Source organism: Staurois parvus, unplaced genomic scaffold (genome assembly GCF_062004578.1).
Source record: "Staurois parvus isolate SC_StPar_1 unplaced genomic scaffold, SC_StPar_1.0 ptg000361l, whole genome shotgun sequence".
Classification (NCBI taxonomy): Eukaryota; Metazoa; Chordata; class Amphibia; order Anura; family Ranidae; genus Staurois; species Staurois parvus.
The window spans coordinates 8062993-8079958 of record NW_028318157.1 but is presented as its reverse complement, the minus strand read 5'-3'; the positions used below and the strand labels follow the sequence as shown (position 1 = coordinate 8079958).

Genomic DNA, 16966 nt, shown 5'->3' with positions numbered 1-16966 from the left:
GAGAAAGCTACTAGAATCAACTTCTGTTGATGAGGATGAATCACTTTACAGTGCCTACAACTACAGAGTTGGTTTGTTTTAAAGCTCATTTACTGAATATGTAAATAATTGATAGTCCATAGCCACTGATTCATTTTAAAGGACTGTTGTAGTTCTTGATTCATTCAACAAATTGCTTAAGAATTGACATTGAAAAAAAGGTGTTCAAACGTCTCCTGTGTGCTAAAAGAAGAGTTTTTATTATTATAATACTGGATTTATATAGTGCCAACAGTTTGCTCAGCGCTTTACAATATAATGGGAGACAATACAGCAACAATACAGTTCAATACAAGAGGAATAGGAGGGCCCTGCTCCTTGGAGCTTACAATCTAGGAGAGTTCTCAAAACCTACCTGGATGCACTTTTGGGAGCATTTCTTTATCACAATCAAGCTTAGAGGCCAGTGGCTATAGCAGTAGCGAGGCACCCACCAAACAGCTGGATAAGTGCAGAAGCGGGTCACCCTGGCAGATGACATGGGCTCACCTGAGGTACAGAGTCTACATATTAACTACTGTTCACCAGAGCTCTTGATGGTGGAGATGGGTTTTACTGCATGTTAGTACCAGGTTGCGGTCCTCAGGATTGCCCCACCATGAGGTGGTTAAGCTGGGGTCCAGTAGCAGATATAGCAGGTAGAATAAGCAGAGGCATAGTCAGTAAACAAGTCTAAGGTTGGTAATGAGTGGTTTCAGGTTGGGATCAAGCAGAAGCATAGTGAAGGAATAAGACAAGGGGCGGTAACGAGTGGCAGTGAATATATGGGTGGTAGCAGGAGTGACAAGAGCGAGATATTGGCTGGATAATCTGGCAAACAGGAAGTGCAAAGGCAGGGCTTTAATAGGAAGTTCATGGGAGGAGCAAAGGGTTCAAGGTTCAAGACAAACATTGTTTAAGGCAAGATCAGTCAATGAATTGCCCAGGGAGCTGTCCAGCATTCCTGTTGGTTAAAGTGATAGTAAAGTTGCCCTAAAAAAAAAAATATTCTTCTTGCAAGGTAATGTCATAATGTGCTAGAATGCATCGCATTCTAGCACATTATGAAAGACTTACCTTAGAACGAAGCCCTTCAGCGGCCCGCTTTCACCACTGAAAGGTCTTCCATCTTCACATGGTCTTCCTTCAGGGTCTGAGGGGTGTAGCCGCTTGATTGGCCAAGCCGCAATGACGTCACTCCCGCACTGCATGGGAGACTCTGCCGCAGCACAGGGCTCTGAAGGAACGACACGGGTATGCTGTTCCTTAAGAGCGTATGTGCCAGTGACGTCGCTGGCTGCAGGGACACTGAATATCTCCTAAACGGTGAATGTTTAGGAGATATTCCTTGTACCTACAGGTAAGGTTTATTATAAGCTTACCTGTAGGTACAAGTGTCCAGTGGGAGTTTAATCCCACTTTAAGCAAGAAGAGACATTGTCAGATACAACAGAGTTCAAATCCGGACCCTGACATTCTGATGTGTTTGAGTTGTGCCTCTGACTAGTAAGCTAAAAGCTGCCATGTAAGGCATTTGGAAATTAAAAAAAGCATATGATGGAAATTCTTTTTTACTAGTTATACTGTTATCACTCAATACAGCCTACAGTTGTAAAGTCCACGGAAATCCAAAAATTCAGAGAATAAGAGAAACCTCAAATAAGTAGTTACCATAGAGGACCAGGTAGTATAGCCAAAGCACAATTTATTAACGTGCTACAAAATTATCAAACTTCTCTAAATATAAAATGTCCACCATTCATGAAGTTAAAGAATTACAACATTGTCATTAACAACACACAGTCTGGACTTCAACAGCTCACACGTACCAAATAATCCATGAAATAGCATAAATTCCTAACAGAAATAAATCCCTGATCAGATGGAGTCGTGGATATGCCTCCTAGGAGATCCACTCAGATGGCAATTGCCTTATCTATGCATTAAAAGAGCAGCTGTTCTAAAGTAAATGGCAGGGGAATCTACACTACATGTAGGGCAGAAAGCAACAGTTGCCGCAGTTAGGACAAAGGCACATAAGCAGAAAAGCAAGCACAGCAATAACAAAATAGGTAGGGTACTATGGATATGCTCCAGCATCATCGCCGTTATTGCACATATCACAGCAAGTTTACTGCTCTGAAACAAGATGGCCAGCCACCCAACCACTTTGAGGACTCCATGTACAGAGCTCATCACTCCTTCATGTGTAGTTTTACTGCACCTTTATTTATAGTACCTTCAAAAACAAAAAAAATGCAACATTTGTTGATAGTTTTGGAAATCTCAATGAGTTTTACAAAAAGAACAAATGTGAACACGGTTGTTCAGATTTCTTCCAAAAATGAATGTAGATATCATTAGATATGTTTTAAATGGCTTATGCACACAGGAAGTTTGGCTTCTACAGATTAAAAACCTGGCTTTATATGTACCACTCAGAACAACACTCTATATAACCCAAATACAGCCTCTCCATATTTCAGCCTGTCATTGATTTTGACAGGCTGCTGTACGCTACACCTGTGCCTTCCTTGCACCAGACAAAGTTGGGCTTTTGCACTGCACAAGCCAAACTTCCCCAGAATTACATTTTATTTGTCAATTACATTTGTGCTCAAAGGCTTGCACACCCTGGAAGAAATCGTGAAATTTTGGCATGTATATTGAAAATATCACTGATCATTCTTTTATTTAAGAATAGTGCTCATATGAAACCATTTATTATCAAATAGTTGTTTGGCTCCTTTTTAAATCACAATGATAACAGAAATCACCCAAATGATCCTGATCATAAGTTTGTATAACTCCCCCCCTATCCTCTCCATCATGACCTATAACGCCACCATCAGTTCCACCCCGCAAGCCAAAGTTCTAGGCGTCACTCTAGACTCCATACTGTCCTTCCAGCCCCATGTGCAATCGCTGGCAAATTCATGCAGGCTCCACCTCCGCAACATCTCCAAAATGCGTTCGTTCCTAACCACAGACACTACTAAACAACTCATTCACTCCCTTATTATCTCACGACTCGACTACTGCAACTCCCTCCTCACCGGCCTACCTCACCACAGACTATCCCCGCTTCAGTCTATCCTGAGCTCAGCTGCCAGACTCATCCACCTTACCAACCGCTCCGTATCCGCCACCCCCCTCTGTCATTCCCTCCACTGGCTTCCGATTGTCCAGCGCATTAAATTCAAACTACTAACATTGATGTACAAAGCTATTCATAATACTGCCCCAAACTACCTCACCGACCTGATACCCAAATACCACCCAACACATACTCTTCGCTCCTCACAAGACCTCCTACTCTCTAGCTCCCTGGTCTCCTCCTCCCATGCCCGACTCCAGGACTTCTCCTTCTTCCCCCATCCTCCGGAACTCACTACCCCAATCCATCAGACTGTCACATACCCTCCTCACCTTTAGGCGCACCCTGAAAACCCATCTCTTCAGGGAAGCCTACCCCACCCTGACCTAACTGCCGATCTCCTCCACTCCTCCTACCACTCCATCCCCCACAGCCATTTCCTCCTGTACCACTATCCCCTCGCTCCTAGATTGTAAGCTCCAAGGAGCAGAGCCCTCAAACCCCTCGTGTATTGTATTGTTACTGTATAGTCTCATGTACTGTCTCCCACTATAATGTACAGCGCTGAGCAAACTTTTTGTCGCTATATAAATACTGTATAATAATAATAATAACTTGGAATGTTTCGGTTTGGTACAGACACACAAGGTGACACACATGGGTTAAAATGGCAATTAAAGGTTAATTTCCCACATCTGTGACTTTTTAAATTGATATTAGTGTATGTGTATAAATAGTCAGTGAGTTTGTTAGCTCTCATGTGAATGCACCAAGCAGGCTAGATACTGAGCCACGGGGAGCAAAAAAGAACAGTCAAAAGACCTACGTAACAAGGTAATGGAACTTTCTAAAGATGGAAAAGGCTATAAAAAGATATCCAAAGCCTTGAATATGCCAGGCAGTACTATTCAATCACCCATTAAGAAGTAGAAAGTTCGGGGACCTCTTGATACCAAGCCAAGGTCTAGCATACCAAGACAGATTGCAGCCACAACTGCCCGAAGGATTGTTCGAGATACAAAGAAAACCCCTTTTTTTTAGGGAGCATAATATAGCAATACTTGAACAGTAATGAGCTGCATAGTCGAGTTGCCAGAAAGAAGCCTTTTTCTACTTTGTTATAAAATATAGTCAATAAAAAAATAAAAAAATCAAACGTCTTCATAAACTTCGGCCAAAAAGTATTCTGCTGCATGTTTTTGTTAAAACAATCCCAATACGTGTATATTAATTGGTTTCTGCGAAAGCTTTAGCGTCTGCAAACTATGATGTATACTGAAATTTACTCAGCTATGACATTATACTAGTAATGGCGGTGATCAGCAACTTATAGTGGGACTGTGATAGTGTTGCAGGCAATCTGGCACTAGCTGACGCTGGCTGGGAGGTACACCTACTGACTAACTGATACTAACATTAATAGTGACACTAATATAGTGATTAGAGATAATACTGTACACTGTCACTGTACTAATGATACTGACTGCTATGCGCAATCAAGGGGTTAAAGTGTTACTAAACCTAGAACCCTGCATTCACTATATCTGGTCTCCCACAGTACATAGAACATAGAAGTGCAATTATTTTAGTAAATATAAACTGCTAAATACCTTTTCTCATCAGCAGTTAGAGCAGTCTTGTGACTTCTATCAGTGTCCAGCAGAGCACTGGTTAAAGCTTTTGGAGGAGTTTTCTTTCTGCTCTAGGAGGATGCAGAATCCCTGAACCTCTGTCTGGACAGTGCTGATTGGTCTGTGCTAATCACATGTACTTTTCCAAGAAAGAAAAACTCTAGCAATACACACTAAACTGAGCATATGCAGAATGGCTAGGGTTTGGTCTGTCTTATCAGGAGATAAGACATGGACATTTGAACAAGAGGAGGAGCAGAGAAGCGAGGATCAAACAGCCTTTTTACACAATGCAGAGGATTAACCCCTTAGGTTCCACAGTGAGTATAATAAGTATGCTTTACTGCATACACAGACTGATTTTAATGTTGTGGGTTTAGTAACACTTTAATTGTGTGACTAACAATGTGTAATATGTGCTGCTTTTACTTTACTTATAGTGATGTTTTTTCTCCCTGCTTCGCAGAGAGAAAAAACTGCTGGATCACTGCTCACTGTACACAGAGTTCTGTGTTTAAGTAAACACAGAACTCTGTGTGGTTGATCACAGCTGATTGGCAGTTGATTTTAGCCAATGATTTTGGCTGAAGTCAGCTAAACGTGTCCTGTGTTCAACTACAGCATGGGTCAGCAGGCGGTATGCATACACACACTCCAAACCTGGAAGGAGGCCGATCACGTATCCCACGATTGTGCCTGCACCTGTCGCTCGACCTCATTAAATGTACTGTGGCGGGGTGGCAAACGGTTAAAATAGAATGATTGGTCTAAGTAGCAATACAATGAAAGCAAATCAATATTGTATTTGTTTTGTCAAATCTTTTGTGGGGGAAACATTGTCTGAATCTACGATCACTTAATTTTTATATTATGACATTCTTTGCCAGCATAAGATTATAGAGTACTCTGGGTGGTGGGTTAGACAGGAATCTCTTTATGAAGTATGTGCAGGTCCTAGGATGCTTTCACATCAATGTACATCTAATGTTTTCCTTACTCTTAGATCTTTGTATAATGCTTTCTGCTGCTATTGTTTCCTTTGTGTGCAGAACACAGCTCTGCAACAAACGTCTTTAAAGCGTGCGCCTGTGTGCTTTACCCTCTCACCCTCACAAGCTACTCCAGACCCCATTAAATCACATCAGATAAATCTGTCAGTTCTGCTGTGTCTGTCCTATTCTGTTATTCCAGACTGCTTAGATGAATATTTCTGTGTGCCGAATATCTTTTAACTTTTCAGTCATTAATCTCAAGCTTAAAGAACATTCTGTGCCATTATGCTTGCCTGTGCTTTGAAGAAATGTAGTAGGTTTGGTTGAGAAGTTAAGATCTTGTTATTTCAAAGTAAAAATGTAAGTGTAATGTCATATTTACATTTTCATGAATAATGTGTTTTAGGTAATTATTATTATTACAGGTACTTATATTACCCTTGCATTATCAGTGAATGTTTGATTTAACAGTTTTCCTGCTTCAATTAAAATGGTATTAAACCCAAAAACAAAAAATGTATTATAGTACAGCTTACCTGTCCTTACTTTTTTCCCTTTATTTTCTCCTGGTGATCTGGCCAGTAACACACTTTGGAGGAGATTTACTAAAACTGGTGCAGACCTTTGGACAGCAACACTGTCAGCCTAGAGCAGCCTTTCTCAACCCTGGGGTGGCTTGAGGTTTCTTCAGGGGTGCCTTGGCAAAATATCTAAAAATTGCCCAAAGCTTGTATACTTGCCAGGAGGTGGAACAAGCTTGCCTTTTAGTTACACAAAGCCACAGGGTTTCATTGTGCACCATTACAACCTTCTAGCCGCCAGCATCCTGACAACCAATTACACCATCAGTTGATAAGGAGGATGTCAGCTGCCTGCACAGCATCCTAGTTTTACCCTCCCCTGTCACTCTTCTTCGTCACTGGGGTCACATTAACTCAGTGATGGAAAAAGGCTGAGGGAGAAGAGAAACATGGGAATACTAGTCAGTACCAGTGTGCAAAAATGTATTTGCTTTGGAAGAATAAATCACCTCTAATGTTGGGTGTCCTACATGTGTGAATGTTACTGTGTTATATAAAACTATTAAAATAGTTTTTCACATTTTAGAATGGGGTGCCTCGAGACTGTCCATAATTTTAAAGGGTGCCTTGACTAAAAATAGGTTGAGAAAAGTGTATATGTGCCGGTGACATCATAGGCTGCTACAAAAGTGAATATCTCCTAAACAGTGCTTGTTTAGGTGATATTCACTGTACCTACAGGAAAGCCATAATATAGGCTTACCTGTAGGTACAAGTGAAAAAGCAAACTTTACTACCGTTTTAAGCAGTTACAGCAACAGCTTTTTCCCTTTTGGGATAAATGTTTTACATAAATCAAAGCTGATTATTTTAAGTGCCCCTGTCGGTGTTAAATGGTTTGTCTCAACTCTCTAACTGCTACTTTTCCTGGACAGCTTGTTCTATTAAAGAAAGTTTACAGTGATATTACAGGTTCAGCGTTTTTAAATAAATAAATAAACATGCCATACTTACCCGCTTTGTGGTTTTGCACCTGATCTTCTTCTTTTTGGGTAGCCCCTGGCTTCTCCCCTTGACCAGTTCCCCCAAGATGATTGCTATGGGGGCACTGGTACATACTCACCCCAGAGCCCTGCTCAATGCGTCCATAAGATACATAGATTTGTGGCGTGGCCCCGCCCCCACTCTTTCCTCATTGGCTCACTGGCTGTGATTGATAACAGTGGGAGCCATTGGCTCCCGTTGCTATCTCAGCCAATGAGGAGAGAGAGACCCTGGACAGCCGAAGCTCCCATCCACATTGCTGGATCGAGATGGGGCTCAGGTGAATATTAGGGGGCTGTGGGGAGAGCAGCACACAGAAGGATTTTTATCTTCATGCACAGAATGCATAAAGGTAAAAAAAAACCTTCAGCCTTTACAACCATTTTAAAGCAGATATTTCAGTGGGATCATCAGATGAAAATAAAGGAAAAGCGCATAAAAAAACTCATTCAGCCACCGCATTCAAAGTGTGTATATTACCGTATATATATATATATATATATATATATATATGTTTCCACATATGTGTGTATTTCAAATCGTACACCAGGTTGATCCTGGGAGCCTTTCAGTGCACCAGAGTAGCAAACTTGAAAGTTGTTAAATGCCCTCTAGTTTTAAGGCTACAATGGTGTTTAAATCTCTTTGCTACTCAAAAATGTGCTAAATCTTGTTAAATTGAGCCTATTGGACACTTTTTGTGTTGCCTATTCTGACACTTGGGTTATGGAGCAATAGTACAGCTGAATGGCCCGGCTGTTGTGCCACATTTACTCTCTAGGTAAGAGATACTGCCAAAAAAATAGGTCCCAGTAAAATAGAAGTGGAAGAAGAATATTGCCTTTGTGTTACTGCACAGAACTGTCCGTAGTGCTGAATTTCTGAAAAATAGTCGAGAAAAAACCTTTAAACCAGTTTAGTAAATGCTCCTTTATCACTTGTCACCAGTGTTTTCCCTGTCACTGGGGCAGAAGACCAAGTGTATGGCATTTTGATTGTATTGCGTATTGATTTAGGATGTTTTATAGTTATATATAACTGTATCTCTTTCTCTTTCTTTACCTGCATAACAAATCCCTTAAGGAAGATAATAGGATCTCTGTGTTTCTGCCTTATGATGACAGTATCGATCCTTGTGTGTTGTCTCAGACATCATGTTGGCTATTGAAGAATCTATGCGTATTTACAGAACAAAGAGTGGAGTAGAAATTGTGTACAAATCACAGATCTATAAATAAGCCCTTGTGTTTGACTTCCCAGACATGAAATTCTATCAGCATCACCTTAAACCATCTCTTCAATTTTTATCAGTTCCTAGAGCTGGTCTTTTTCCAGCAAATACATCTGTATCTGCTCAGTATCAGGTTTATTCAATAGAAAAGGCAAAAGGTAATGGCAATATACAGATTTTTGAAATATAAAAAAACAATGCAAAATGTGGGTTGCTGTAATTGGCCTAACTGAAAGGATTTGATTATGTATTGTACTCTGTGATGCCTGCTGCTCCGCAACCATTTTGTGCTCATTCTGAGTTCAGGCAATGAACGCAATTTCCCTGAACCCCATTGTAATAGAAGTCTCTATGCTCAAGATTTATCTTTGTTTACTTCGGATTTAGTATTATAAATTGTATTTTCATTTATTTTAAACAGATTTCAGAGGAAATAAAAGATACTCAAATCACAAAGCTTTACACAAGGGTAAGGGCCTTCTTCATTCTTCATTTATCAACTCCCCACCAAGAATTCTCCCGAATCCCTGAAAAAAGTCCAAAATCATAGAAGCATTCACACATTGCTTCAAAGCATTATTTGTAGTCTGATTTCTCTAATCCTGGACATATTAGTATTAATTGGTCATTGTATTTTAGCTTAACACCTTGAGCACCATGAAATAAACATTCCCCTGTACGCTATTTATTAAAATTCTTACTCCAGCACTTGCAGTTTACAACTTTCAATGCTGCAAGTTCTTGCTTTCTCAGTGATTCTTCCCTGAACTTCCAGTCTTCACAGGAAAGAGTTAACAGTGGACAGTGCAGTCAGGAGCTAGTGTGTTAACTTGGAGAAGGAAGAGGGGGGGCAGGGGAGTGCTTTGGCATCCTGGTCTATACGGCTTTGTGTTTATATTGATGCACGCAGTGTAGGGTCACAAATCTCTGATCCCTGTATGCAAGGGTGGTTTCATAGGATGCTGCAAAAAAAGGATTCAGCTCTGTCATTTTAGGTGGCCTGTTGCTGTTGTTCCCAGTTGCTTCCATTTTTATTATAACTAACATCTGACCGTGGAATATATAGTAGCAAGGAAATTTCATGGATGGACTTATTGCACAGGTGGCAACCTATCACGGCGCCATGCTTGAATTGACTGCGCTCATGAGCTTTTGGCAATATAATGGATTTGAGTCACTTATTAATTTTTTTTTGTCTTTACAGTAAACCTTTTTTCAATATCCTACTTTACCTCATTTATCTCATGTAATGATACTGTATATACATGTTATTTGTAGCCCTAATGAAGGGCAGCTAGAGAACACTTATAATAAAAATTATTATAATAAAAGTACTCGAATAGAAATTAAATTGGACTGTCATCCATATATTTGAGGCCCTCTTCATTCTGTCAGTATAACTAATGTTGTTCCAAGGACCTCCTCTTCGAATCTATTGGATCATAGAGGACAGACTCTTAACAAGAGTATTGAAAGATCTAAATGTCTATTAAAATCCAACACTCTACTAACATATCTACATTTAAATTCATAATGTGCATTGCTATGGTGATTACTGTAAAACTGATAAAAGTATACAACAAATGCACATTACTAAATTCTGACACAGAAAGCATTCTAATGGCCTGAACTCTGCTGAACAGGGCTTTTGGTCAAACATTTGCCATGTATATGCAAATCTACTGCAACAGCTCACTAACTGAATATCACACAAATGTAAATTACAAACAAATTGTCTTGTTTGACCTAAACATTAATAGTGGGTCTGGTATCTTTTTTCCAAAAATGACACAATTATGTACTATAACCTATATATACATAGTGATATCAATAGGATATAAAAAAGTACAAAGTTAAAGGGTGTGTATAACCAAAACCATTTTTTTTTTGTATAAAGTAGGGTAGAGTTTAAACTTTTTTTCAGTTTTTTTTTGCTGTCTTTGTCTAATTGGGCAGATTTCCCTTTGCTTCCTGCCCTGAATATAAAGTGATAATAAATCAAAACAAAATGAGGGTGTAATACCCCTCATAGACAGTTTTCTTCGGAGGAGGTGTTCCAAAGGTTTACCCTCTCCTCTTGTTCTGTGCGCTATAATGTTGGATTTGCCAACACTCTCTGTCTTGGAGACAGGGGTCACCAGGACAAATGGAGAGGAGGGATCACCCCAGAGGGGACACAGAAAGCAATAAAAGCCTGGCAAGGATTTTGATATTTTCCTACTCTATAAAAACAAAACACATTTTATTAGGGATATTATTTAGCAAAATAAATAAATAATTAATTATTGGTGTACTTTACCAACCAGTCATTAATGTCTTAATATACGTACACCTCTTTTTAACATTTTTTATAATACATTTAAACAAAAGTATTTTGTAACCTTAATGTGACTTGGTAGATTATTTATGGTACCTTAAAAGTCCCACATGTGTATATATTAATCACATTTTGGAATGCCCGTACAAAGCAAAGCATAAGCTTTTTTGATTAAAGTCTCATATACTATATGTCATTGTTCTGCTTTCACAATTTAAACACTGAAAGTGTGATCTTCATAACTGATCCAGATGTGGTAAGATAGCTACACTTACAGTCACAGTTGCTTGGCAGACAGTCACTCGATCCAAATGACATCTTGCAGATTGTAGAAATCCTTAATCCAAACTTGTGCAGATCACAACAGATGAACATCAGGTTAAAGAAAATCATAGCATTTCTTTACAGAATGCAGTACATGTGATGAATGGAGGCTAAAGCATGAAGAAGAAGCGTGGGACTACCTACACATAGCAACCCCTAGCTACGGAGTGAGGTAAACAAACAGCAGTGCATGTGCATCATGATTACCCCTTATCCTATACTTCCCAGAAATAAGGACAAAATAAGCCACTGTACAACGTTCCAAATATAACAAGAGGTACATAACAATATAATTAGTGCTAGTTCCTTTGTTTATAACAGAAACTACATTTTCATACAATTTCTTTTTATCCCGAATTCATCTGATCTTCTTCTTTAAAATGACACGCGCCAAAGGGTCATAGTGGTAATGCAGCAAGCAAGGTTCTGGAAGTGTATGTGTAAAATAGGAGATATGAAAACAGCCATTTCTGTTCTCCTTTACCCAGGTAATGGTATAGCTAGTAGTAGTTATGCAAATTCAACTTGGCTTGTTCTGCAATGCTGAAGATGTTATGCTTGTCCAAGCACCTCATCAGTTCCCAAACAGCCATGTATTTTATGATGGATAATTTTTATAGTGAAATCCTTTCTCTGTTGACTGCTACCTCTGAAACCTCGAACATACATGCAACTGAAAAAGTCTTTGAGGGACTCACTTACCCCAAAGATATTACAATCTCTGCATATGAGTAAATCAGATTAGTGTTCAGTGATCAGCCTCACACAAAGCAAGGATATCTAATACTGAGAGTGTTTTCATATTAATGAATGCATGGCTTGTGCATAGGTGTGTTTTAAATGAGGAATTAATTGTGACAGCTAAAAAACAACCCCCCTCAAGATCTAGGTCAGATGAGTGAGGAATGTCTTTACATTGTTATGTTTGATTGGTTACAATCAGTATCTTTTATATGAAATCATTTCTGAAACATACACGGTATAGTTGGCTAAATGCTAAAAAGCCACCAGTGTATGTAATCTGAATATATTATATTGTTTCATATTTACCAGCCATAAACTAATGATTTCATGGTGAAACCATGTGCATAATTTACCTCATTTATAATAATATGAGATAACAGAAATAATATGTTCTTGTAAATAGGAATGTACCTATACATATTCAGCACTAATGGTATATTGGACAGCCTTATATAGTTTTTCCAGGTTATTAAAGGGTTTCTGAGGGCACCCAACATAATGACATAAAAAATGACAGCCGGTGACAGATCGTGCCACTGCACGGCCCCTCTGCTGCGTGAGTGGTACCTTCTGACAGGACATCATATGACGCCCACTCAGAAGGAGGAGTGTCCCGCCCGGCCATCAATCTGCTATAGGCTGGGCAGGAAGGTGTTAAAGGCTTATTTTTTTTTTTTTATAAATAACAAACACATCATACTTACCTGCTCTCTGCATTGGTTTTGCACAGAGCAGCCCGGATCCTCCTCTTGTCGAGTGCCCCCACAGCAAGCAGCTTGCTATTGGGGCAACCGCAGCTCTGTGTGCCCATTTTCACATGGAACCACAGCTTGGCCCCATTGGGAGGGGGCTGGGGGGGCTGCTGCCTGCAGGTTTTTTACCGTCATGCTTAGAATGCATAAAGGTAAAAAAACTTGAACCTGTACAACCACTTTAATCTGTTAACATGAGATTTAAAAAATGTGGAAAACATTTAGATTACCTTGCCAACCTAACCAAACTTTAGTTAGTAATGTAGGCAACTGATATTTCAATATTACTTGTTGCTTTTTATATATATCATCAATATGCTAGTCTTCTAAGCTCAACATTATAGTAGTTTTATTAATTATTTTGCTTTAGGTTTAATAACTTTTTCTCCACAACTGTCAGTTGTCATTGGGACAACTTTTTTTCATTGACTAGAAATTGACTAGAAATGTAAAATAACTCCAGGCGCTACACCACAATGAAATGCAGCTTGAAATTGGTCTTTTATCCATTTTAATTTATTTTTGATGCCATTCGCATCTTCAGAATATCTACCGTACCTTGTTAAAAAACTGCCTCAGTGCGGTTTTTACCTGCATGTCAAGCAGAGCCTGGCCTATGTTAATTATATACAGAGGTGCGGATTTGTAATATTTCACGTCTAAAGAGAGGTTTAAAGCAGCAAGTGAATCAATTAAGACATAATATAAAGGTTATCAGAAATAAATAAAGAGCCCTATTTATCAGCTGAGAGACCAATTAATAATAGGAGTATGTGGCACAACTAGGGAAAGACACAAAAATTCAAATTATATTCTTCGTCTAAACAACCGAATGGAAAATTATATATCGTGCATGCCTGAATTATGCATGCAGAAATATTTATGCAGAATAGCGGGCCTTGAATAAAAATAAATCTATGTAATTCGGGGAATAAGAGTAATGTAAGAGGGGAAGATTTAGAGTGTCTCATGTTTCTTTGTCTTTCTTTGCTGGTATGTTTGATATATATTGTAAGTCTATTGTGCAGCATTGTCATCAATTAGCCCCATATTTGCAGCATTAGATTATTTTTTTTTTAGCCTCAAATGGATGCTTGAAATTCCATCATCTGTATGTAATTTTTATAGGAAAGCAATTATCTTTTTTTCTTGTATGTGGAAGATCAGTGTAGGCTCCTGCAGTGTTTGACGCTATTAAAGACAGAGTAAGAGGATAGGAAATCTGGAAAAGGATTAAGCTGTGCCCCACTTTAAATAGGAACTCCAGACAAAAAAAAAATAAATTTCTGCTATAAAACATCAACATTTTTTGTATGTGGAATGTCAGTGTAGGCTCCTGCCATGTTTGAAGTTATTAAAGACAGAGTAAGAGGATAGGAAATCTGGAAAAGGATTAAGCTGTGCCCCACTTTAAATATATTAATTTATAAATTTCTGTTATAAAACATCAAAATGTGAAGTTTTTTTGGTCAGTGTTTGCTTTTTATCGTTGAATGCAACTATATAGGGAATATAAATCATAATATTACAAACCTATTGCAGGAAAGAAGCCTGTGTAAGATAGTGCCTTCTGTAGATTTGGAACAACAGTAAAGTATATGTAAACCCATTGATTACCCACCTCAGTACCAGACACTTTCTCCCATTCTTGGCTAGACCAATTTCCAGATTTCTGTGCTGTCACACTTTGAATCACAGTTACTCAGTCATGCAACGCTGAACCCAAATGGAATTGTTATTTTTTTTAAAGCCATAAAGCATTGTTTTGGTGACATTAATCACAACTGGGCTTTTTATTTTGTGCTTTATAAACAAAAAAATACCGAAAATGTTGAAAAAATGTTTTCTGTTTCTGTTATAAAATTTTGCAAATAAATATTTTTCTTCATAAATGTTGTCCAAAATGTATTCTGTTACATTTTTATTTGACAAAATTAACCCAAATCAGTGTACATTATTTAATTTGTGTAAAAGTTATAGAGTATACAAAATATGGTATATATATTTGATAATTGGTTAGTCCTGATGTACTGACTGTCTATTTAATTTCTTGTGGCCCAAAAATGCCAGGACAGTGCAAATACCCACCAAATGATCCCTTTTTGGAAAGTAGTCAGTCCAAAGTATTTAGTAAGAGCCATGGTGAGTTTATAGCATGTAAAAAATAACCAAACGAATATATATATATTTACAATTCCCATTGTTTTACCCATAAGTCAGAGCAATGCAGTGTCCCTATATTTCTGCAAGGATTTTGTTTTAAACTCCGTTTGCTACAGTGATGATCACTGTATAAGCAATCATGAATATTGTTTAAAGTTTTCATTCAGGAAACCTTTGTTTACTACTGTGATGCTGTGATTGGTCATGACTATCACATGATACAGAGCTGCTGTGATTGGCTCTGGTACCATGGTCACTGTGACTAATCACATAGATCACAAAGTAGTAAGCAAGGCATCATGAATGGCAGCCTTGTTTTTTACTGTAACTGTGATCATAGTGATTGGTCACAGAGATCACATGGTACCAAGGTTGCTCACAATGGCCCAGTACCATGATCAGTGATCCACTGTGTCCGGTGGACACAACAGTCACAGATTGCACTGCTGTGTGGTCCAGCGTTTTGCAAGCAGGTTGCTTTTCTGGGAGGATGTACGGGTACATGCTTCTGGAACTAGAAAGCATCGGCCTGACTGTTTATGTACTTTGGCCGGGCAGAAAGTGGTTAAAGTGTATCCAAACCTAAGATCAAAAATAATGTATTAGGCACAATTCACTAAAGGTTATCACATGAGTCAGTCACATAACCACATATCGCATGCAATAGCAAAAACGCTCGGTGAATACCGCATAAAAAAACCTTAAAGTCAATTCACAAAAGGAAATAAATAATTAAATGCATGCAGTAATTAAGTAGTGGTCCAGGCATACGGTATGTACTGGTATCTGTCAGTATTGTCATGGGTTGTTAAGAAGTGGGTAGCCGACGAGTCCTTAACAACTTATGAGTTATCAGCTGTCAGCGGGGTTCCGCACTGACAGCTGAATGTAAAAAAAAGGACTGTCAGCAATCAAAATAATTTAAAAACTGGCATGGGATCCCCCCTCCATCCATACCAAGCCCTTCAGGTCTGGTATGGATTTAGAGGGGAAGCCCCACTCCAAAATTTTAAAAAACAAAAATGGCATGGGCCCCCCAAAATCCATACCATACCCTTATCCGAGCATGCAGCACAGCAGGTCAGGAAAGGGGGTATGAGCAAGTGCCCCCCCCGAACCATGCCAGGCCACATGATCTCAACATGGGGGGGCTCCCTCCAAAGCACCTTGTCCCTATGTTGAGGGGGACAAGGCCCTCTTCCCCACAACCCTGGTCGGTGGATGTGGGGGTCTGCAGGCGGGGGGCTTATCGGAATCTGGAAACCCCCTTTAGCAAGGGGTCCCCCAGATCTCGCCTCCCCATGTGAATGAGTATGGTGTGCATGGTACCGCTACCCACTCATAAAAAAAACAAAACAAATTGTAGTGTGAAAAAAGACAGGAGATTTTGACAAGTCCTTTATTAAAAGAAGAACAATAAAAAATGTCCCTGAAGTAGATCCAACATCAATCACAGTGCCAGCTGCCTGCTGACAGCTGAAACATTAACATATGTTTTCACTACTAAAATGCCACCTGCATTGGTAAAATAACTCATGCGGTATTTTAGTAACTTCTTTAGTGGATTCAAACTTTTTTTTTAAAAATGCTGTGCGGTATCCTACCGTATACTCGGATGTGGTAGGATACCGCTTAGAGAATTGTGCCCATTGTTACTTACCAGTTCTATGTAGTGACTAAATTATTTAGTTTTTTGCAGGATCATCATGCATCATATCATAACACACTTCCTGTCCTAGGGTGACAACGCTCACTCACCATACTGTCACCCTTGTACAGGACTGGAGAACACCTCCCTCACTTCTCATATATCAAAGGGGAAGTGTTTTGTAGCTGGGAACAAGCAAAGGAAATCATCAGCTCCCAAGTTTTCTGACAGGATCAAAATTTTTTATTTGCACTTTTTTAACATATATTCCAGTGAACACTTTCAGTGGTATATTTACCAGACCAGAAGTGAGCAATATAAGTTCATTGTTAGGGTTTACATACATAAATGTTTTATATGCTTTAATATATTAACATTATTTTAAAGCCATTTTAAATATTTTTTAACTTTCATTAAAGTATGCTTTTCTGCCCCTGTCATGTGTGTCTTTGTTTAGGTACTTCTTATTAGAAGGTAACAACAC

The 16966-nt window shown here is 39.0% G+C and overlaps 1 protein-coding gene across 1 annotated transcript in view; it reads left to right on the top strand.

The window, feature by feature from the left end:
• Positions 1-16966, top strand: part of AFF2 (ALF transcription elongation factor 2) — a 759231-nt gene that overhangs the window by 232040 nt on the left and 510225 nt on the right. The window lies entirely within an intron of this gene.